General features: G+C 35.1%; 1 protein-coding gene across 2 annotated transcripts in view; it reads left to right on the forward strand.

The window, feature by feature from the left end:
• Positions 1–3,358: 3,358 nt before the first annotated feature.
• Pxd (Peroxidase) overlaps positions 3,359–26,399 on the forward strand; it is an 86,338-nt gene continuing 63,297 nt past the window's right edge. Inside the window, exon 1 of one of the 2 annotated variants that reach the window (XM_069847272.1) lies at positions 3,359–3,470. The gene's annotated coding sequence lies outside the window, so the exon portion shown is untranslated. The remainder of the gene's footprint in view (positions 3,471–26,399) is intronic. The other variant, XM_069847273.1, reaches the window with a different exon arrangement.

Below are 26,399 nucleotides of genomic sequence, written 5' to 3' on the forward strand. Positions count from 1 at the left end.
CAAGAAACCAAGAGAGTCGAAACCAGTCTGATGAAAGATATGCACTCGCATCGTGGGACTTCCCAAATTGCACTGACTCGCATACTCACCGGTATTCCTTTGAAAATATTTTTCTACAGTTGAAGAAAACTAACTCAAATCAGAGTAACTTACAGTGAAGTGAGTCAGTCTGTCTGCCAGCCGATTAGGAACAAAGTCAGTCAACAAGAGCCAAATAAGTTTCAGCCATACAGCCAGTCGGCCAGTAAGCCACTCTACTAGTAGGTCGACAGATCTGTCCACCAATTAGTTAGCCAGTCAGTGAGTGAAATATTAAGTCAACTGATCACTCTACCAATCAGTCAGACAATTAGTAGATCGAAAGATTGGATAATCAGTCACTTAGTCCACTTAGTCACCAGTCAGTCATTCAGTTAATCAAATTTAGTTCAACATATCGGTCATTCAGTCAGCCAGTCGTTGTCAGTACACTAATAGCTCTACAGACCAGTACACTAATCAAATAGCCAGCCAGTCACTTAGTCGATCAGCCATTCAACAAGCCTGTCTCAATCGATCGGTCCGCCAATCACTCGTCAGTTTCTCAAGTTGTCGGCGAGTCCGTTAGTCGATCAACCATTCAGCCAGGCTCTCAATCGATTGGTTTGCCAGTCTCTTTTCAATCGATTAACTTGTCTGCTAGTCTGTCAGTCGATCAGTCATGGTATCTAACCTGTCTGTTGATCGATCCGTCCACTAGTCGCTTGCCAATCGATCAACTTTTCTGCCAGCCCGTCAGTTGGTTAATCAGTCAGTCGGTCAATCTGTTTGTTAATCGATCCGTTAGCCAGTCTCTTATCAATCGATCAACTTGTCTACCAGCCCGTTAGTTGGTTAATTAGTCAATCGGTCTATTTGTTTGTTGATCGATCTGCTCGCCATTCGCTTGTCAATCGATCAACTTGCCTTCCCCCGTTATTTGTTTAATCAGTCAGTCGGCCAACCTGTTTGTTGATCTATCCTTTAGCCAGTCGCTTGTCAATCGATCAATTTATCTTCCAGCCCGTTAGTTGGTTAATCAGTCAGCGAACCTGTCTGTTAATCGCTTGTTAATCGATCAACTTGTCTGCGAGCCCGTTAGTCGGTTAAGCAATCAGTCAGTCATCAGTCATTCAGCCGTCCGTCAATCGATCGGATCTCCAATCGATCAACTTTTCTTCCAGTCCGTCAGACAGTCTGTCTGTTGATCGATCGATTCGCCAATCGCGATCAATTTCTTTTTCCTAGCCCGTCGGTCGATTAATAAGTCAGTCAATCTGTCTGTTGATCGATAGGTTCGTCAGTCGATCAACTTGTCTGTCAATCGATCAGTCGATTAATTAGAGAGTCAATCAATTTGCCTTTCGGTTGGTCGATCGGTCCACCAGTTACTTGGTCATCGGTCGGTCCGTCTGTCGATCTATTAATCCACCAGTCAGTAATTCAACAAATCTTACACATAGTTGTCAATCAGCCATTGAGTCACTCAGTCAACAATAAAATTATTCAGTAGAACAGTCATGCAGTTGAAATATGTGTAATAGTAATTTTCGTGGCAAAGCGTAACAAGAAGATGGAAATAATTATAATAAAAAAGAAATGATTCTTAGACTAACATTTGAAATACTGCTCAGTATCCCCTTCTTTAAAATAGTAGTATATCTCAGAATTCATCTGCTTTCAAGAAGTCTGCATAAAGAGTAGTAAAGTCCCAACCGTACCATTGTCGATTAGCTAGCGGACCGTCTTCGAATTGTGGCGGTTTGTAACAGTTTCTGTACATAAAAATGCTAGGAAGAATTTTTCGAAGTAACATTACTTTATTTCATTCAAGATCCAATTATAGCTCAGTGATTTGTTAGCCTAGCATTAGAGGTACCGGAGTTCGATTCGCATTCTATCATATGAGTTTTATGGTGTACAAAACGGCAAGAAGCAGATTTACTTAAGTTGAACTTGTTCAGTTTACATTTCTTGTTTTTATAATAACTAGTAATATTTTAAGTTTGTTCCAGCTTTAGTTTTGACTTTTTTCCATTTTTATGGCAGTACTCTTACAAAGCCTTATCATTATCTGAATATCTACAGCCTCTGTAATTTGAATAAGTAATTAATGAAAGATTTCATAGTACAAAAATTTATTATCACTGTATTCAATTTTATATCCCTCCAGCTAAATCTAGAAAAAAATTATTTTAATATCCTAAGATCGAGAAACGTATTTCATATATTATCACCATTAGTTAAATTGTTAAGCAACTTAAATTCATTAAGTAAAGAAAGTACTGTAATCTCTCTTCCGGTACAGAAAATTATTCAGAAATCGAAATCATAAAAACGTTATATCTATATTATTCATGTCATATACATTTATTTGTTTTTTTTTTTCCTGGAATGCCTTGACTCAATTTTCTCTTTGTTTTTTGTCTTGCTATCAATTTAAACTCTTCCACAATTTATTATCGATTTATTAAATTTCTAATTTTTTTGCCAGTTACTCATTAATTATAATAGACTATAAGCGATAGCTCTCGTTTATATTTTCATTTTATTTTATTTCTATTGTTAATGAGTTACATATTCTTACTTTATAACTCCCGCTCATGAAAATAATTACCAATAGCAAAATTATAAGTTAAATTTTTCATTTAAGCTTATAAGTCATATTTATTTGAAGAAGGTACTGTGATGGACATCTAACCTGTGTACTTTCCTATGAAGTAATTACATATATATAATAAATAAGTAAATAGATAAACGGATAGATTTTTATTTTATTTATTTTATTGGGTTATTTTACGACGCTGTATCAACATCTAGGTTATTGAGCGTCTGAATGATATGGTAATAATGCCGGTGAAATGAGTCCGGGGTCCAGCACCGAAAATTACCCAGCATTTGCTCGTATTGGGATGAGGGAAAACCCCGCAAAAAACCTCAACCAGGTAACTTGCCCCAACCGGGATTCGAACCCGGGCCACCTGGTTTCGCAGCCAAACGCGCTGACCGTTACTCCACAGGTGTGGACTAAACGGATAGATAAATAGATAAAAAGGTAATGAGGTAAATAAATAAATCTCAATGTCGTTAAGGATTTGTAGTTGAAGAACGTCGTTAAATACGAATTGATATGTTATTTTGGACAAGAATTCTTCTTTTTCTGGCTGTAATACAGTGCAAATAATTTTATTTGATTAAAATCTGAAGCAAACGGTCATCTCGCGGAGCCGCTACTGTGACAAGAATGTCGCCGTGAACAAATGACAAACGCTCCCGCTGATTCATGTGAACGGGGCTTTCCTAGCAACCAACCGGGCGCAAGGGCGGGCGGCCGCGGGAAATGGGACTTTCTCCACGGTATAAAATGTGTAGCGATAATAAAACGATACTCAGTCCCACACAAAGACACACCGGTGAGTGCTTCGTTGCGTGTGCACTTCTCCTGCAACAAGGTGAGTTCAGTGCAGTGTTAATTGTGAGGATCTTCTGTGGACATTACTGAAATACCCAATGCTCATTTCTATTATTAGTTTGTAAATATGATATATGACTTTTTTTTTACTTTACATGGTTTAAATAAAGTTATTCTAAAAAAAGATAGCCATCGAAAAGCTAACTAGACTTACAAAATGTAGAACAAAATTTTAATAATTGTAATAAATCTTTGTATTTATTACAATCCATCAGTATATAAAAATTGGCAATATCAATTACTGTAAAGCATAGGTAGCTACTCAAAAATAAAACAGGTAATTGCTATTGACGTAGCTCAAGTTGTAGCGCGTTTGACTGTTATTGGAAGTTGCGTTCATCATGGGTTCGATTCCCGCTTGGACTGATTACCTGGCTGGGTTTTTCCGTGGTTTTCCCCAACTGTAAGACTAATATCAGGTAATTCTTGGCGAATCCTTGGCCTCATCTTGGCAAATACCATCTCGATAACACCAATTAATTACATCACTGTTGAATAATTTAATACTTGATACAATGTAATTATTAACCAACTCAAGTCTAAAGAGATAATCAAAGTCATCTTTGTCATCATGATCAGAATCTTTCAAACTTTTTTATAGTATTTTGCCTGTAGTTCAAAATACAGTATATAAAGGTAAACTGTAACACAGCATTCTTGTAGTATCCCATATTCAGTCGCGCTTTATTATTGAGTTTGTTGAACGTAGGAGTGATTTATAGTTTCTGCGGAATTTCGAAATTTATTTTGTGACTTAAAAGTACGTGTCGCGGGCTCAGTATTATAACTAAGTTTTTCGATTTTTCTCGGTTTTGAGTTATATATATCAGTAGATTATTTAAGTAGTACAGATGAGCTTAGATAATTCTTATGGTCTTTTATATTAAATTTTAAAATAAAAATCCACTACATAGGGGGACTACAGATTGGATGCACAAAAACTACGAGGGAGAGTCAAAAGCAACCTTAATAATTGTTTTATTAATTGAATATGTATAATAAGGCTACTAAAACTTCATCACTTTTCAACATAGTCCCCACTACGTTCAATACAAGTATTCCTGTTATACTATGTTGAAAAGTGATGAAGTGTTTGTAGTCTTATTGTGTATATTCAATTAATCAAACAATTATTAAAGTTACTCTTTGACTCTCCCGCGTATTTCCTAATTATCTGAAAACAGGTACCCGGTTATAATACTGGCCTTAGATAAGTTTGCATATACACATCTGTTACTAACGTCATTTCTGACGTCTCTCATAAGTCTTCTTTCGCAAGTTCCATATTTCACTGACATATATACAGGAATACTGAAGCACCCAAAATGTTGTGTACTAAAGTCTGGTGTTTCTTTAATTTGATAAGACTTGAAAATTTTATTTAACAACCTAATGTTATTTAAATTTAATTGTTGTTTTATTAGAATATATCTTTTTGTATCATAAACAAAACAATGTCTGAAATACAGAATTCACACAACTTTAGATATCAGAGCGTTTATACTGGTGGTTTACTCACTGAACGCATTTACGTTAAAAGTTGTTGTTTACGCTTTGTTGTTTTTCACTAAAATTTTAATATCGTAAATTACAAATTTTATATAACTATTTCAAACATATAGTGAACTGTGTGAGAGCAAATGAAGCTATATATTCAATCGGTACACTAAAATGATTCGAAACAAATTTCTTACTGTAGAACATCAGAGTTCATAATTGAAGGGTTCAGAGCCATAGTGGGCTAAGCGCCATTTATTAAAAACGGAGAAAGTAAGGGCTAAAGGTAAGTGAATACCATAGTTTAATGAAGATTGACAGAAGGGTTCAGAACCATAGTGGGCCAAGCGCCATTTACAAAAACCGTAGAAAACAAGGGTTAAAATGAAGTTATTACCATACTTCAATGGAAATATATAGCAAGTAATATAAAGTATACACATTCAAACTAAATGATATGTCAATCTTCATTAAACTATGGCATTCACTTAATTTTAACCCTTGCTTTCTCCGTTTTTAATAAATGTCGCTTGGCCCACTATGGCTCTGAAACCTTCAATTACACTAATAATATAGCTAGTTATACTTTCATGCATGTCGTTTTAAGAATCATACATTGATTTAAGATTTCAAACATGTTTGTTTGTTGAAAATGTTTTTGTTTGATATAAAATTCTGAAATTAAAAATTCGCTACAAAGAGACTCGCAGTTATTAGCAATGCAATGTATGTTGCACAAGAATTTCAATGACTTTACTTGATTCTGAAAAAAAAAGAAATCAAAATTTGTATTTTTTTAACATTTATTTTTCCAGATAAGCAGTTATTTCCGTTTCAGGCCTTTGTAACAGATGTCATCAAGGTAACGAATGATTCTGGAAAGTCTGGTAGAAAAAACTAGAAGATGTCAATAAAAACATTTCACAGGTCAGAAAGTCGTAACAAGTTGAAAACATTAATTCAAACGGGGGGGAAATTAATGGTATATTGTTTGGAAGAGGTGTAGATTGCACTTTTTACAGTGCTGGTAATGAAAAAAGCGAAAATATATGATTTTATTTTCTATTATTAGCGGTGTGAAGTCAAATCTATAGCTCTTCTGATTGACAGTACCCAACGATTTTTGCTATGTGTTCGGCAGGGCAACAAAACGAACATGTTTAGGTTTTAAATTATCGTATATTGCAGTTATAATATCAAAATGTAATAAAATCTTCAGGTAATTTACCAGTTGTTGTGTTGAAGATTTTTATTTACAACCGTATGTTGCAAGGTAATGACTTCAGGGTTTCGAAGCTATTAAAGAGTAAGCGAACTTTCATATCTAGGGAGACATCACACTGAAGTGAGTAGTTTCTGAACTTTGGAGAGACTAATTATTATCAACACGCATTTCGAAACCCATATTCTTCATCGAAATCTAATATCGTCGAAATTTAAAATTGCCGCATCTTTAAACCAAAGTACAGATAAAAAATATAATAAGAAGATAAATAACACAGCGCCGATCTATATTGACAAGCTGTAATTGAGGATTAGCTATTCGTAACAACACAGAAAAATACTTACAACAAATAAAATTATATTCTTTAGCTCGTAATATGATTTGCCGAGCTAGAGGAAAAGAAAAATATAACAGAATGACAAAGTCATGTGCTTCGGATGGACTACTCTAAAACTCAATGTTTATTTAAATTACAAACCTAATAAATGGAACAGTAATCTGTACGGGCCAATCAAATGGATTCAGCCGTTTATCATGGCACCGTGGAATAGATTACCATTCTAAACCCACTTTTTCACATAAAAATCAAGACAAAACCTACTTTTAAAACGTTCTGAAGTTCTGTATTCATCATCATCAAAAAGAAGTTCTCTCTCCCTTATTTAAATACAATATATTAATAATCCGTGGCGCTACAGCCCATGAAGGGCCAAGACCGACCAGCCGGCTGCTGGCCTCATGTCTACATGCCGAAGCAGAGGTGGACGATCATCCAACCAGAATGGAGGTATCGTGTGGTTAGCACGATGATCCCCCCCAGCCGTTATAGCTGGTATTCGCAACCGGATTTCGCTACCTATCGTAGGTCCCCATACACTGGCCGAAATTTCGTGAGAAAATTTCTTCCCCCATGAGGACTCGAACCAGAGCGCATTCCGTAACGCGAGTCCTAGCCGGAATGCCTTAGATCGCGACGCCACGGCGCGGGCTCCCTTATTTAGAACGTTATTAATTCTGTTCTCGTATTCCAGGGGAGAGAAACTCGTATTGTAAACAGATCAGCTAGGATGAGTATCTACATACAACGGCAACTGTAGAGGGAGAAGCTAAGCTCTCTGAGAGTGGCTGTATCCCATCCCTGTCGTATTTCACATACGCGTTGCATTCTTTGATCTCTCTATTGAAATACGTGAAGTCAGTCAATCGTCATTGGACTTTCCATTATGCCCCTAAACAAGTTACACACACACTCCCGTCACACAGATACGTCGGAGAAGTTGCGTATGAACACGGCGACGTTACGAAGTGAAAGAGCGAACCTGAAAGTCTTGGTAGCGACGTCTCCTTCATTCTTTCAAATGCACATTTTTTTTTTTGCGTAATCATGATGTAATTATTATTAATTAGGCAGATGACGGTGAAGGTTACGAACATTAAGAACAAAAGACGCATCTGTGCATTCGATGGCTTTACTTTTACTCGCATTCCAATGTCATCACTTGATCAATGCGCTACCTTCGTCGTCATGGTTACTGATTGCTGAGGAGCCGGAAAATTGACTGAGGTTCAATTTGAATGAGCTAAGCAAAAACTGAATCTATTTGCTTTCATTAGGTGTTGATGAAACAGTGACTGGGTTTAATGCCATGTCATCTTTTATTTTATATTTCACAAACATTGCTAACATTTTTACGAATCCTTATTAAAGTATTCTTATTTGAAAATCATATTATTACGTAATTTTGCTATTTTTACAGTTATACATCATTTTCAGTTTGTCCTTATCATGCAATTTTTTTCATATTTTGCACACCTATTTCGTAATGTTTAGCTTATAAATATGTTATATTATTATTGCAATACAATTTGATGCGCTCATTAATATAAGTGTAACAAAGTAGATACAAACTGCTCTACTCCAGTCGCGCTCCATTATCTCACTACAGCGTTATCCAGAATCATAAAACACTTTAACACAATTAAGCATTATAAACTTGTATTCCAAAACAGCTACGCTTGCCTGCAAATAAAATTGACTCGACTGAAAGTCTGCAGAACTGTCTTAGTATGTCGCAGTGGGTAATATAAGTTGGCCTACTGCAGTTTCTACTTGAGTGGCTCAGTGCCAAAGTTGCCTAATCCACAATTACAGTCAAAAAAGTTATCGAAGTCTAAACGCAAACCTCGTTTTTTTAAATTATATGCTCTCAATTGAAAATTATTTCTCATTTCCTCTAATCTAATATTTATCTAGTACATCTACTTTGGCACACATATAAATGATAATTTACAGCCATTTTATGCAGAAATCAGCGGCTTAAAAATTTGTGGTTTAGGCAACTCTGGCAGTGAGCCACTCTTTTGTCTTATATCTGTAGAGCAGAGTTCTAAGAGATATTCAAAATTAGATCGCGAGTTTACAAGTGCTAAATTATTATTTACACTGAAAAATGTTAACAAGGACATATAAAATATTTCTTATACAAATTAATTAATTCTTGCATATATTCTAGAATTGAAAATAACAAATTTCGTTGAATTTGTTATATATTTTACTTTATTTTTAATTGATTAAAGTTACATATTTTATTCATTTTAAGTCGTCAAATCTGGACACACATTACTTTTAGTAAGGAATAATATATCTTGATCTTAAAACATTTTTGATATTATATATGTAGAAAATATAATAATCGAAATAATTGTGTTTTGGCTTTCATTTACAATTAAAGTATTATTTACGCTTATTCATATTAGACCACTCTTACTGCGGTAACCATATTTAATAATGCCCCCAAAGGTATGTTATTTGGAGCGAGAGGTTCCCTTTCACAGTCTACCTACCAACTATTAGTGAAATTAAAATTCCAAGTCTTTCAAATACAAAACATCTTATTACAAATTCTTAGGGACTCTTTACACATCATTCAATATCATCTATATTTTCAGGAATGATAATTTTGTCAATATGACATTTTGGCACGCATCCCAAATCCAAAATTTAGTATTTTTTTAATTAATCGGCTTAAAAAACATAACTGTTCTGTATTCTGGATCCTTGTGGTCACCCTCACTGGAGGTATGATGATTTAATCAAATCCTTCTCTCTAGTCACAGCATCCATGTTGACGCTAATAGCGACTTGTACATTTTCTTCAAATTCCAATGTAATATCTACGGCATTTTAACGGATTTTTGTCCTCGCAGATTTGTTAAAATTTTGAAAGGTTCTATAAACCGTGAATTTTGAGTTAGTCCAGTTGAGATTATTTTCATAATTATCCAAATTGCTAAAAGGATGACAGAAGATGAGTAGAATCTCTGTAATTGCATGAAACCTTTAAGTGATTGATAGTGGTGTAATTCTGTGTTTGGATGGTTGTAGGTTATGATGTGTACTTACTTACTGGCTTTTAAGAAACCCGGAGGTTCATTCCCGCCCTCACATATGCCCGCCATAGATCCCTATCCTGAGCAAGACTAATCCAGTCTCTATCATCACATCCCACCTCCCTCAAATCCATTTTAATATTATCCTCCCATCTACGTCTCGGCCTCCCCAAAGGTATTTTTCCCTCCGGCCTCCCAACTAACACTCTATATGCATTTCTGGATTCGCCCATACGTGCTACATGCCCTGCCCAACTCAAACGTAGGCCTATAAAATAAATTAAAGATGTTTCTTCTATGAAAGAAATTTCAATACTCCTGTTAACTGCTCAATCGTCAATTTTATTCTCAGCAGGCATGTATAAATTCAAATTTCTTCTTGCTCTATATGTTATATAAAATATAATTTAGGTTTCAGACAAAAGTTGTGTATGATATGAATTAGCTTGGATAGGAATTAGGTCTCTAAAGTGGATTGACCGAGAGGTAACCCATGACGATCATGTAACGAATGAATATACCAGGCTGTGAAGTGAAGGAATCTGATTGTGAAAATGCTGAGAATCGCCTCGCTTAGCAATTAGAAACGAGAAGATTGCATTCAACTGTATAAAATCGCTGAAACATACATACTGGTGCATAACGTGCGGTGAAAAGGAAACAGCTGTGAATCGAGAAATTAGATTCTATATTACATTCTACTTTTGTTAGGCTAATAGCCTGTCTTATCAGCGTATCCCTGCATCTCTTTTGGAGTCTCCAAGCACTCCTGTTGCCGATAGGATAGTTGTCCCTTGCCATAATCACAATTCTGTCAGGAGCCGTTCTTGATATATATTATGCTTTAGGCTAATATAAAACTTTTACTGCGTAATAATAGCTTTATTTTCCTTTTGATGAAGAAGAGGCCCGAAGACTTGCAGCGAAGCCTGAGGCTTATTGTGCTTACCAATCCTGTTCTGTGAATGATATGTTTCGCGAAACGGTCGTGCTCTTGGACGTAGGGTAAAGTTGCCTATTTCCGTGATACCCCTAATTCCGTGATACTTTTTTTAAAATTGAATGTCAGTCAAAGCTTTGCCGCTCGACGATAGCGCCAGACATCTTTCGCCTACTTTTGAGACATCGGTGAACTTCCTAGCAAGATACACAATCCCGGGACATTCAGTGAAAAAAAAGTATCACGGAATTAGGCAACTTTACCCTACAGATTACGCTGCACCGTGAACTTATCCCGGGCTATGATAATGACGATAATGACACGTGAAGGGATGGGGGCAAAATGAGTCCGAGGTCCAACGACAAAAGTTACCCAGCATTTCTGCTTCAGTTGATTGAGGGAAAGTCTCGGAGAAAACCCCAACCAGTTGACTGATCCAGACCATGATTTCCATTCGGGCCCGCTCATTTCACAGACATGCTACCCGTTAGTCCACAGCGATGGACACAAAACATTACATACTGTATTTTTAAATTTATTTTGCTGAGATTACCATTCTAGTATTGTGTTGCTGTTTAATCAACTATCTGAAGACAGGTCTGAACCTCATAAGTGACACCAAGAAGGCACCACTTACGAGGCAACTAGGCCGGAGATAATGGGATAGGGTGGCCAGTACCTTTCCCCTTCCATTACATACATCGCCGACTAGCTAGTCAGACTTCAGATGCATGCAAACAATTGTTCTTCCTCTGACACATATCGTCAAGTGAGATGTACTGTCTGATAACAGATGTAGGGGAGAGTTGGGTAGTATCGGACATCGGGTAATATCGGACAGTGCGTTTCTTTCATCTACCACAGATGGTAGTACCTGAATTACGTGGTTACGTAACTGTATGCGACATCACAGAAACGTAACTATGTCATTCAGGTCCTATCATCTGGTTGTAGATGAAAGAAACTCACTGTCCGATATTACCCGATGTCCGATACTACCCAACTCTCCCCTACATATCCGCTAGAACCTCAGTCAGAGGAAAGAGTATTGTGATATATTAGTAGTTATCAAAAAAACTTGTTCCGTTTACTGATTATCTTGCAAAGAAATACGTAAAGATAAATCTCTCTGATAGTTGCATGTGGACATTCATACAGTCATTTAAGTGTACATTTCACTTGTAATTTAGTAATAACTATATAGGCCTATACCCAATAAAGTAACTCTTATGTAAGCCCTTCACGAAGTCACCCACTCGCTTGCGCTCCAGATTTCCCTAATTAGACTATATCAAGCTTAAAGAAATAGTAGAAGCCGGTGTACCCCTGTCGGTAGAGCGAATGACACCAATTGGGAAGGTGTACATTTCAATCCAATCCAGAGACAAAGACCAGCATGGTTACAATGATATATTTAGATTATCAATTAGTGGCGTTCGACCTCTTACGATAAAGTGACAAAAGTGTACTGCTGTAAAATCAGTTTCTAATGCTCGAATTGCTAAGAGAGAGTCCTATTTCGTTCCATCCCATCAGGCGTGTATATATGTGCATATGTATGTATGTATGTATGTATATATGCATACATGCATTACAATGTCCAATTTTACCTCCACATATGCTAATATGAGATAGAAAGAATTTCTGGAATAATTATTTTACGTTCTCTATATGAGTATACAGGATGAACCGTATGTAATATCACTAATTTGGGGGGTTATTCTTTGAGATATTTCAAATAAAAAATTAACACAATTTTGCTCGTTTTGCTTCATTTTTGAGAAAAAAAAATTATATGAAACATTTCATAGCCTATTTTGGGAAGGCTAATGAATTAATTCCCAATTTGTTCAGTGAATTTAAGAGAGCGGTGCATTGTGGTAATAAATGATTGAAAGAATTTTAGTTTCGTTCTTTAAAATTGTGCAGAAATTTAATCTGAACAAATGTAACTTTTTTTTACAGCGTTAGATTTGTTCGGGTCAAATTTCTGCACATTTAAAGAAAACTAAAATTCTTTCAGTTATTGAAGTTTTTTGCCTTGCTACTAATGGCTCCTCTAGACGTATTGACATCATAGCGTATTCCCAGACTACCAAGAAAGGTTATATAATTGATCCTACCATAAGGATTGAAACGGGAAATAGCCAGCCGGAGGATATCAATCAAGAAAAGATCAATATTTATCTACCAACAGTTGATTACTTCAAAGCAAAATACCAGCTTGAAAACATTGAGGTGATTGGTCTTCTTATTGGAGCTCGTGGTGGGATTCCCAAGTTCTTTGAAAGCTTCAGAAAGACTTTTGAACTACCACAGATACTTACTATTGACATCATAACTTCAGTTTTGAAATGCTCTTGCCAAATTCTGAGTCATCATATTCACTCCGTTCAATTTCTTTTTCTTCACTTTATAATTCATATATGTTTATTTTAATTTTCTGTCAACAAATTTATGTAAACATTTAATATTGTAAAATTCATGTAGGAGAGTATACTGACTCCTTCTAGGCTACCTTCAATGGAAGGCAGTTAACAATTAAAAAAAAATTATCATAATACACTTCTCTCTTAAATTGACTGAGCATATTGAGAATTAAATCAATGGCTTTCCCAAAACACGCTATGAATTGTTTCATATAAAACAATTTCTATCTAGAAAAAGAAGTAAAAACGAGCAAAATTGTTAAACTTTTTTGTTTGAAATATTTCAAAGAATAACCCCCTGAAATTAATGACATTACTTAAGGTTCATCCTGTATATGATACACTACCGCTTCGAAACACGGACAGAAACGTGTGTATTTTCTTGAAGCCGTATCGACTATACATGGATGGCTGCCAACATATCAAAAGTAGCATCTATTGTTTTGTGTTAGGCTACTGCCGCATATTTCGGAAAACGCGTTCTTTGCTGAATTTATTAGATAGGCCTAGTATGTGCTTTTAGTGCACAAATTCGTGAATATATTGTGGATTATATTTTTATTGTATTTGTTTATTAATTGTCATTATTGAGTGTAATTAGTTACCACTGCCACCGGGTATTTATCCATTTGCAGTGTGAATAAATACATACACATAACGACTTCCTATTCAAGGCACAAGGGGCATTGTAGACTTTGCGAACTTCATTCACTGTAATTTGTAAGTGACTGTGCATACAACAAATTTTGTGAAAATATGGTTTTCCATATACCTTTCTAAGAAACTCTATTTCACAATAAGAAGGGTTAAAATTATGTGTCACCTTAACGAAAGGGAAATCCAGAATATCATGTCACACATGTTTTTACCCGTTATAGAGATGTTTACGAACCGTAAATCCACGAACAGAATAATGTTGTGCGGTCTCTTGATAGAGACAGAAAAAGAGAGAGAGAGAACTTGTTGTAACTTGCAGCTGCGAACCTGCTTTCACGATTCTGTCAACATTCACAACGGGAATTTGGCTATACCCGTGTAAGTTATTTTGAGGAAACCACATTTCACTTTATAGTAAATAATTACAATTATAAGAAGTCTGTAATTTTATTCATTATTTGTTTTCTTATTCCCTACCATAGAACTATAAATTTATTAATTTTAATTACGATTAGATGTGCTACCAGGAGTAGCGCTAGCAGGAGGCCTTGATGAGCTAGTGTCCATCCAAAGTAAACCCGACTCCATCCCTCTGTCCCCCTCACTCCACAAAAAACTGAAAGCGCAAGTAAACTTGCTTCAGAGCACAAAGAACTGAATTTAACTATTACTTTAAATAACTGATATATTTAATTAAAAACTTCTTTTTATTAACTACTTCAACGTCTTTTTTAAATAAATACGTTTCATTTGTTGGATACTTATTAAATTTTATTATCCTGTTTTTTATTTACGTATAGATGATGAACAAATGTAAAATTAATTGTTAAAAGTGTTTAATATTTTAATATTTCCTTGACTAGTAATAATCTACTTTCATAAGAGTTTGAACGATATGATACACAAGAAAGGAGAGTTAAACGTTTTGCTCACCCGAATTTCTCTTTGCGAAATGAAAAATGCTCACACCGCCATTTTGTGTTTCTTATATGTTTTGTGTTGTCTTGAACGGTAGTGACCGTTCGTCAGGACAGAACCAGTCTGACTCAGTTCTTGAGAGTAGGAGATGATTTGTTTATGTACGCAATCATTGCAATCCGTCTCCGTAAAAGGCTCAGTCAACTCTTAGTTTTAAACTCCATACAGTCACAAGTAGCCAAAAACTCTTGGCATGTGATGAGCGTGGCACAATTTGTTTACTAAAGGTACTTACTTACTTACTTACTTACTTACTTACTTACTTACTTACTTACTTACTGGCTTTTAAGGAACCCGCAGGTTCATTGCCGCCCTCACATAATCCCGCCAATCCATTCCGATGCTTACTTTGAGGTTTCGTAACAAGCTGTTTTTTACGGTGATGGGTTGTTAGCCCTTCGCCCAACCCCCAAGCTGGAGGACCACCCCTTATCGGCTGTCCACGACTGCTTATTCAATATATTCACAGTTACCCTCCATATCTGGAGGCCGTCTCCTCGATCCGCAACCTGAGGACGCGCCATGCCGTGGTGATAGGGACCCACAATACATGGTTACTATAGGTACACATTATTATATTGGAGAACGCTGGGTTTGCAATGAAAGACCTGCCATTGGGCAGAACACTATGAATAAATGACTTTGCTAATACAATTTGAAAGTGTATTACAGTTTTATGTATTGGTTTACAGTTTTATGAATGTAATCAAATAGACATTCAGATAATGTTAATTTATTTACACTTTTTTAATAATTCAGTTATTGATGTATAGTCTACATTTTTCATAGCATTTATTGCGCAAATGTTTCATTTATTAGAGCTAAGACTACCAGCCAACTGCCGGCCTCACGCCCACTTATCTCGGCAGAAGTGGATGATTATGTGTCCGGTACGAGATAACGTGTGGTCAGTACTTTGATCCCTCAACCGTTGAAGGTGATTTGCTAGACCGGATTACGCTATTTTATTTTAAGTTGACACGATAGAGGAGAAGGTGGAAATATGGGGTACCATTTTGTTTTCCTCGTAATAATGGAAAATGGTGTGGCATATTGCTTGGAAATCTTTATTGACATACGGAGTAATTATTCATATACAATTTTTCCAGTCTTAAAGGTCAATAGTTGCAATAGATATTTGCATATAATTACTTTTTGAAAGTAATACGAACTGGTCTTCTACAGGTAGTAGGGTCTAAATATGGGCTACCACAAAAATTTGAAAATAAAATTGAAAAAACAAAGAAACATAAGTAGGAAAGCTGTGTCACATCAATTGCAATATTCTGTAACAAATAATGCAAATCACGACAGTGAAAATATGGGACGTGTTAACGTGCTGGTAATATGGGCTACCTATCCCATATCTGACACATAGCAGTAGCCCATATTATCAGCTTCGACTCATAAAGGTTTCTAAGATTATGTATGGTAATTGTTGTCCTAAATAAATATTATTCTTATGCCATGTGATGGAGCTATTCTTCATCAGTGCAACACACCAAGCGTGATTTCTAAACACTAAATATATATATATATATATTTTTTTTTTCAATAAAATTGAAACTACATATCTGCAAAAACTTTGAAATTGATGAAAAACAGAAAGAACACACCACAAAGGCAACTGGTTTGTCTCTTTGTGCACGCAGACTGATGGACACGAGATGCACTTTTAGAGCTTTTTCGCTAGGTAACAACACCATATATAATAAAAATCGAGGTAGCCGATATTACCACTCCTAGCCCATATTTCCAACTTCTCCTCTATTAGAGACGGTAGAATGGTAAAATGGCAACTGAAAAACTTTGAAGAAGCAAACTCACAGTCTCTTTGTCCAACACAAATTTCATGGCATCTGCCAAGGATGAAACATCGGTCCCCTTTGCAGGGCATCAGCAGACAGAACTACGGTTCCGTTTGTCAATTTTATTCAGTCATCATCTTCTACTTTAGATTCATTCCGTTATTATTATTATTATTATTATTATTATTATTATTATTATTATTATTATTATTATTATTATTATAAGAATTTTAGATTAGATGGTATTCCTGGTCATGTGGTCATCATGGTCCGAGGCTACCGCTTACAACACATAACAAATACAAGATTAACACACTCATTCCAATAAAAGAGACAACAATCTACACTCTTTACCAGGAATCAAACAGGAATTCATTAGATCTATAGTCACATTTGCTTCCACTTTACAGCGGAGGAAGGTCATGCAAAGTGACGTGACTCCAATGAAATCGACCTGATGTTGATCATCTTTCTGTATGTAATTAAAAGTTGGGAGGGGAAGGGAGGTCCTTTCCAATGGGCACTGATATCTTGCTATGAACCAAATCTCCATAAATCGCTTGTCCCAGTGTTTCAGTGAACGCAGATTCCTTTTAAATCTGAATAGTGTCACCCACTTTCATAACGAATGCAAAGGAACGGCACATTGACAGCTGTTAAAATCTTCATCATGTGCATGGAAAAAGTGAAAGTTTTAAATTAATTCGGCTGAACTGACCTCCAACTTAATGGGACCTGATTCACGAAATTGTGCGGACTGAAAAGCCACGTTTAAATGAGGTAGTAAATTGTGGCGGTGAGCGGAGTTAATGTGGCATTTGAGTGATAACGCAGTTCAACGCAGATGTGGAATAAGGGGCGATATTGTTAATAAATTATGTTGTACTAACATTGAGTGCACACTAACTCTGTGTGACTTTAATTATGGTTTTCTGTTAACGAACAGTGACGTGTATTATGCAAATCAAGCTTTCAGGTATAACTCCCTGTAAATTTGATTTGAATAATTTCAAGTCACACAGAGTTAGAGTTAGTGTGCACTCAATGTTGATTGCTTGACGGTTGTCAGCCCACTTTGAGGTCTGTGGATATAGAAGGAAAAATTGGACCGATGTCTTCTAGAGTTCCTGGGTAGTTCAGTTGGTAGAGCGTTGGTACGTTTAACCAAAGGTCCCGAGTTCGATGCTCGGCCCCGGAACAATTTTTCCCTTGAAATTATTCAAATAAACTTTACAAGGAGTTATATCTGAAAGCTTGATTTGTATGTTGTACTACTTCGAATACATAAACTCAATTTCTTCTTGTTATTCTACTGTTCTGTCGCAGTTCCTAAATTAATTGTTTTATCTAACGTTTGTTTTCTAGGCACACCAATATTTAACTCTAATATTAATTTCGGTACAATCGCATTTTTGTCCATTCACTATAGCCCAGTATTTGTTTCTATATTCTTCTTTTTTCTTAAATCAGATATTCAGTTGGCTTCAACTCCTTTTTTATTTCCGTCATGGGTTCCAAAATTTGATTTTCTTCTGCTTGAATTAAGTTTTGCATGTTTTTGTGTCCAAGTTTATACTGTCTCATAGATGAACGGAAGATTCAAGTTTAAATCCTGGCTAGTGCAAACGGAATTTGTATTTAACTGCACGGCGTTTTGGCAGATTTTCTCGAATTTCTCTATCATCTTTCAGTTGTTAGTAATCTTTCAGTTGTTACCCTTAACAACACGCTAATCCCTTATTCATCTGTCGTAAAAAATCTTGGCTTCTTTTTTGATAATAATCTAAGTTGGAATTTTCAAGTTAAAGAAACGATAAAAAAAATCTGTTCCTCCATTCACTGTTTGAGTCGCTTGAGAAACTTCTTGCCCCAGCAACTAAAACTTACCCTAGTGCAAACCCTAGTAACGCCGCACTTCGATTATTGTGACGTTTTGTTAAGTGATCTAAGTTCTGAATTGTCAGTCAAGTTACAGCGAGCTCAGAATATGTGCGTCAGATACGTGTGCAACATCCGACGGTATGATCACATATCACCGTCCTTGGCAAGTCTCTCGTGGCTCCGACTTAAAGAACGTAGAACTTTACACTCTTTGTCTTTACTCTTTCGAATTCTGCACACTTCAACACCAAATTACCTTTCGTCTCGTTTCTCTTATCTATACTCTAACCACGACGTAAATACCAGATCACTTATCTGTGACACGCTAAGTATACCTCTTCATAGAACATCTTGTTATTCATCATCTTTTACAATATCCACCTCGCGTCAATGGAATTCCTTGTCACAAAGTATTAGGGGCTGCAAGACAATAAACACCTTTAAGAACAGCTTAAAAGATAACCTTATTAGCATTTCACTCCAATCATACTGATTTAAACTATCACTGACTACATTGTTACTTTTTTCTTTAGACATCATCCTGATTGTGCTGTATTTTAATTGTCTCGTAATAATCTCTTTCTATTATCTAATATTATTTGAAATATATTAACATTCTATGTATTTTAGTTTAATTCTGCTACACAGTTTATTTCAGTGTTTAATTAATAGTTCATAGTATTTTGTTGTTTAATTTGTAAATAACTTTTGTATACATGTAACTCTCATCTAAATCAAATTGTTGGATTCTTTGTAAGTTCATGCATATGTATATACACTTTTTGCTGGTTGAGTGGAAGAGAAGGCCTTACGGCCTTAACTCTGCCAGCTAAAATAAATCATTATTATTATTATTATTATTATTATTATTATTATTATTATTATTATTATTATTATTATTATTATTATCATTCGTTCAACAAAACCAATCACATCATATATTCAATGAAAAAGGTGAGCAAAATTATATTCAATGATGCCCGTATGCGTCTTACGGGATTAGGTATAGCTTACAGCAGTAATATTTTTTGGAAATATTCAACATTTTTTTCCTCCAGTATTGTAGCTTGTACAATAATGAAAATTGGTATGTGAAAAGCACTGTCCTTATGCTACATAAAAAATATTTTTACGATTAACTCATAAACTTGTTAACTTTTTCATGTTCTCTCTCTTTTATTTTATTGCTGAAACTCATGTTTACAATATCATGCTCTTTCAACTACATTCCTTAATATTTTTTTTTTGTTTTGTGTTAGAAGAGAATACTGATATTTCAACATTTTGTAAAATAATTTATTTTTTATCAGACAATCTATCAAAGATAGAGAAGTGATCTTGCATCATATTTTATATATGGCATGCGTTAATACACACAAGAAATTTCATCACAGAATGTTGGATAGTTTTTGAGTTATGTGGGAAATGCTTCAACACTGGCAGTGAACTGAATTTTGAAAAAAAAATGTAAATAATTTTTTTAATCGTAAAAATGTTTTTTTATATAGCAGAAGGACAGTGTTTTACACATACTAATTTTCATTATTGTACAAGATACAGTAATGGAGGAAAAGAATGTTGAATACTTTCAAAATTTTACTGCTGTAAGCTGTACCTAATCCTTAAATGGACGGCAGATAAAGCTATGACATCATCCCTCAAAGATACTCGTGAATTTTGTTCAACGGAGTTACATAAGTTCACAATTCGCTGACTTGTAAGCAACCTGTAACTGTCATAAACGACATCCCAAAAGGTTATTGCTTTTTCTTTTTCATACTTGTAAGTATTATCTGAAAACAATTTAGGTCGCAATATAGGAGTTCACTTAATTCTATTCTTTCCCGCTAAAATTTCACATCTGTTTTAAATCTAAAACTTTTTAATAGCTTTTTCCATTATTCCAAATAATGACACGATATTCTGAAAACATGTGAGTGGATATAACAGTTCTCAGATCGAATTATGACAAACATTCTATAATATATTAATATTGTAATAAAAAGTTCTTTATAATATTGCCTAGTTATTAAACCGTTCTTTAAAACTAAGGCCCCAGTGTCATGCTCAGGAATTCACTAATGGCACTTACTATATGGCATTTATGCAATTTTTATTTCTAAAACATATTTTAAACTCTTTTTTTTCCTCTTCGTTATCTGCCTTGGCCGATTAAGAATTTTTCACGATTTCAAAGGCTTTAAATAGAACGAATTTCTCAATGAAGTCCCATGACTTCTTTGTTATAAGTAGTAGATGATACGGTGGAGTTGTTTTCATTTGAAGAGTCCACTGCAAGAATGACGGATGTCGCTTTCTTGTCGAAAATGAATCATGACTGTCAATGCATAGCTTAAGACATATAGAATGTACATAGAGTGTTAGGCCTATATGGCATTAACACTGATAGTCATTGTCCAGTAATGATCGGAAAATCACAGTTAAGCTTTGAGCGCTAAGCATTTCAAACTTTCAATTGCTTCTCCTGGAAAATGTGTTCCAAATGACATCCATCATTCTTGCAGTGGACTCTTCATTTGCTTTGTGCCTTGTTAATTTGAAAAGTGTTATCACGGAGACATGACAGCAAAACGTCATCCTCTTAATCTCCGCAAACGATCCATAATTTTGTCTATCATCTGATATCTTCTTCAGCTTCGAACTTTTATCCCGTTCACCATTCCTTCCAGTGCATCCTCAGAAGGCAGTTTCTTCTCAGCCAGTGACCCAGCCAATTTATTTTTCTCTTCCTGATCATTTTTAGTCCTATTCTTTCTTCACCCATTCTTTCTAGCAAAACTTCATTTATTTATTATTATTATTATTATTATTATTATTATTATTATTATTATTATTATTATTATTTCATACGCATCATTCCCTGGTGGCTTGGTCCGTTGATATTGATTATGAACAAATTTCCTTTCAATTTGTTTAAAGACTTTAAAGGAAATTTTTGCACATGTACACATTCACACATCCTGCGTAACAAAAACAATTTTATGCTCGACCATGCCGAAATGTAATAATTATACACCTGGTAGCAGTCCTTTAATGCATGTCATTAAAGTACAACTATTCATTAAAGTTCACGTTTTCGATTATTCTCGGATATGCAATCGAAAGACAACTAGCAAAACGTCACGCAGGCTGGAAATCCAATACTGTCGCAGAAGATTATGTTCTGTTACTATAATAATTAGTGTTAATTGTAAATAATATTCAAATAAATTCAATCTGTCATCTCGTTTTTTCAATGTCGAATTCAATTTCAAAGTTATATCAAGTTTAACGTTTATCTTACTCTCGAATTTATATCAAGGTCGTCAACATTCGTTGCCCGGAAAAAATCAATACTTTCGCGTCTGCGCACATCTCACAATTTACGAGATTCCACAAGGTCTGTTCGCTCCTCAGTCACATAAGAATTACATGAATACTTATGAATAATTTCAAGTTAGAAATATGGTCAAGCATAAAAAGTCGTATGAAACTTGCCTATAATGGTAATTAAGACGCTCGTATGAAAATTACGAAACTCGCTTGCGCTCGTTTCATAAACATCCTCGCGTCTTAATTACTATCATTATAGGCTCGTTGCATAATGTACTATTTTGATATATCTGCGATGCCGAAAACTTGTACTTATGGTACATGGAAATTTCAAAATCGATTTTTTGCAGCATCATAATAGATTCTTTTTGTATTATTTAGCACAATGAGAAAGTAAAGAACTTAATTCCTGCTTAATATCACTCATTACAACACGCACAGATCAAAAGATTTCATTTAAAGTACAGTACAATGATGCATACCATGAATCCAATCTTAGGCAATCTTTGGAAAATATATGCTGAGCAATAGTGGTGTTGATAGGTTTTATTGAGGTACTCTTTTCTTCCATACTATCAGTCTAATGTTTTTTTCCAAAATGCAGAGTTATTCTTATCGTCGATGCAGAAAGGAATAGGAAATTACTGCACCGTCACGTATTTCTCAAAATAGCAACTCCATGGGTATCATGCAGCGACTCTTTCAAGTAACCATACGAAATCTTATTGTTGACGTCGACACCTGATAGTTGACGTTTATGACAACGGGATGGGAAGTTGTTTGGCAATGCCACTTATTAAAGAGAAAAAATTACTCTCATTTCCCACAAACCTAAATTCAATAGCTGATTTGCCTTGGAAATTAAAAAAGTTGCCGCAGGCGATTTTAAAATACATAAAAGGATTTATTATGGCTATAATTTAAAAAATGAACTGGTAAGACATCTAAAAAGTATCAGACTCCGTTATAATGTATTTTTATTTCCGAAGGGCATACATCCACAGGTCGTATAGAATAAGGTTAATCGAAAAACAGGTGCCGTAGCGCCGGTTACATAACCGCACGGCGTAAAAAGAGTGTCAGTGCTACATTCTCTTTCTGCTGGAGGTCGGCTCAACAACACGTTCCATTGTCACTTTGAAATTTATAGCAAAAAGTCAACTACTGTCCCGACCGCAGAGCAATTTGATTAATTGCCGCCCACTTAAATTGGGTGTGGGCTATTGTAACTTTCTACATATTGATATCGAATCAGAAGTTTCTCATTAACACAGCGCTGTCGTTTGCTCACACACATGTAGCAGACTGGTTATTCTTTATGGAATTATGAAACTGTCTGCTTCTGCATCTATTACCACAAATTAATTACACAAATTTCGGCTTAAATAAATATATATCAGGAGCAACTGGCTACAGATATAATATAATCCGTGGTGCGACAACAAATGAAGGGCTAAGGCCGACCAGTAGGCTGCTGGTTTTCCGTCCACATGCTTCAGCAGAGGTGAACGTTCATCCATCCTTAACGGAGGTATCGTGTGGTTAGCACGATGATCCCCCAGCCGTTACAGCTGGTTTTCGCAGCCAGATTTCATTACCTATCGTATCTCCTGAAATTTATCACGATTCTAGGTGGGTTACGGTCCCGATATTTCATGAGAAAATTTTCCATGAGGACTCTTAAACATGATGTCTTAGACCACGACACTACGCCGCGGCACCTCGTTGATGTAAGTTTATTATTAAAGGGTCGTCTTTTCCATTGGTTCACACCTATGGAGTAACGGTTAGCGCGTCTGGCCGCGAAACCAGGTGGCCGGGTTCGATTCCCGGTTGGGGAAAGTTACCTGGTTGAGGTTTTTTCCGGGGTTTTCCCTCAACCTAATATGAGCAAATGCTGGGTAACTTTCGGTGCTGGACCCCGGACTCATTTCACCGGCATTTACACCTTCATCTCATTCAGACGCTAAATAACATGAGATATTGATAAAGCGTCATAAAATAACCTACTAAAAAAATCTTTTCCATTGCCTGAAACTCTTGATTTTCGAACAGTCATCGTAACACCGAAAGAGTGTAATTTTTAGTGTTTTTATTTTAAGTCAGACAAGAAAATAAATTAATTGCATAATCATGTAATATGAATATGTATGTATGTATTTATTAACACTACAATTGGGTATGCATCCGGTGGTAGTGATATACAATAATAACATTACAGTAATTATATTAATAAAATTTACAATAATTGCAGAAATAAAAAAATAAAATAAAAGTAAATTTACTTCTAACTATAAATAATAGATGCAATAAACCTAGGACTATAAATAAAAAACTATGCTATAATAACGCCTACAATAAGCAAAAGTAAACCTAACTTATAAGTACGTCTATTACACCCAACTATTACCAACTTAAGTAATTACATATCACCTTAATTACATATAAACTTAATTACATATCATCTTAATTAATTATATATCAACTTAATTAATTACATGACACAACTTAGATAATTACACTACACCTACAATTACCTTTTCAGTCTAATCTTCTCAACCTTTCCTTAAATGTATTGATTTTGAGAGGACCACCCTGAAAGATTGCCGCAGGTAAGCTGTTCCAGTCTACTATTGTGCGGTTGACAAAGGAAAATTTTGCCACGTCGGTTTATGAAAATATAAACTCAAAATACACAATATCTTCTCAATTATTGGACAACAAAAATCACTTCATTGTCTCTTCCTTTGTTTCTAATGTTGTTTTCATTATACTTGTTTTTTTCAACTGCAATTCTCTGTAAACATTTTTGACATAGCCTATCTATCTGATAAAGAAAACTTCGAAATTCCTCTCACACTAAGACCAAGTAATGAATTTTAACGATAAGATAAATTATTTATCAAAAATCTAATATTATAAGTTATACTCTGATTTTCTGTTTCAAAATAATTATATTTTTTAAATCTTTACCCGAAGTATCTGTACCCCTAATTTAAAAGTATTGCTTTATATGTCACTAAGCAGATCTTCACTCCCCAAAAAACCGGTGTGAGGATTGTTATGCGGTAACGAAGAAGCATTTTAACTTTAGAAATCACATGTACCAAATGCGATTATAAATGGACGCCCAAATACAGCTACATATTATGTCATGTACGAATGCGATTCAATTTGCATGATATTCAAATTATTTATTATCATAAATATGTGGATGGAACAACATTAAAAGGAGTATAGGTTCAGGGCTCTTTAATGAACTCTGATCTTTTGATGCAATTCATTCATTCATTCATTCATTCATTCATTCATTCATTCATTCATTTATTTTATTCCATAAATCTTACATGAGCAATGAAGCAGAAAATACATGGGTAGGAATCACAACTGTAGAGTTTGTGGGCTAGAAGAAGACATTGTTTCGTATTTTAAACACAGTGAATTTAAATTTAACCGAAAATATTCCAAGAGTTGTAGAGGACACCCAACTAAACAATGAGAGATAGAAAACCAATGGCCAGAACCAATTATTCACAAAATACAGAATATTAAATTTTTATTTGAAACGTACAGTACCCTACTTATGCGCGTTCAGCTTACTTTCAATTTTACTTGTACTTCATTTTAACAAACCATAATTAGTTAACAGAAATCAAAATAATATTGTACAAGTAGAAATGTACATACAAATATTAAAAATTAACACATTGATATCACTGCACAATCATCTAACAAAAATAAATTACTGCAGATTTTGCTCAAAGTGTGATTCTCCTGATTCGATACAGGCTGTGCATCTCAATTATTGCCCGCCTGTCCCATCGCAAACAGAACAGGAATTTTTCTTAATTCCTGGACTGCAGTAATGACCAGTACCACAACCTCTTCGGCCGAAGAAACTGGAGTACGATTAACTTCGGTCTTCATGTGATACCACACAAAAAATCTAATTGGCTTAGGCCAGGTGATCTAGCAGACCAGAATATTGGACTAACACGCCCAATCCATCTAATAGGAAATGCATTGCCGAGGTATTCCAAATGTTCCAAGTCATTGTATTGTTTGGGTAGACGATATTTAAACAGAATGCCTTACGTTGTGAACTGAGTTGAGATACAGTGTGAGCGCGTACTCCTACAGAAGGTAATTTTATTATTGGATTCCCCCTTTGACACTTTCGCTCCCTTTAATGACTCTCAGAAGATATAAATCTGGGTAGAGAATACCATCAAGAGGATGAAGTAAACTAAAGTTTCAGAGCTGTTTCACTCTATTTTTTCGATGTTAAAAAAGTGGCACAAAAATATGTATTGTGACTGGAATACTAAAACTTAATCTAATCCCTCTATGATCTATTTGAGCTTTAAATGCTATACAGACACTACTGTGTGATACAATGAAAATGACTGAGTAATGGTAAAACAAGTATGACAAGGAAATCGAACTAATAATATAATCTACATAGTCGCTTTCCTATCTCAGATCTCGCAGGATCTGTCAAGGGACGAAACGTCAGCTGACAGTACATACGTTATTGTTATTGAGTATTATTATTATTTATTATGTCTTTCAAGTCAATGACTCTATTTTGTATTGAACTTGCTCATTTACATTATTGACACGTAGTGAAACTCTCTAGTCGTGTGATTAGCATTTGTCGCTTTCATTATCATTAACCAATACTACAGTAGACAGTAGACAGTCGCAAGTAACGAAATTCCTTGGCTGGCTTTTCGAAGGCCGTTCCATATGAATCCATGCACTAAGGCTT

Source organism: Periplaneta americana, chromosome 15 (genome assembly GCF_040183065.1).
Source record: "Periplaneta americana isolate PAMFEO1 chromosome 15, P.americana_PAMFEO1_priV1, whole genome shotgun sequence".
In the NCBI taxonomy this organism is placed as follows: Eukaryota; Metazoa; Arthropoda; class Insecta; order Blattodea; family Blattidae; genus Periplaneta; species Periplaneta americana.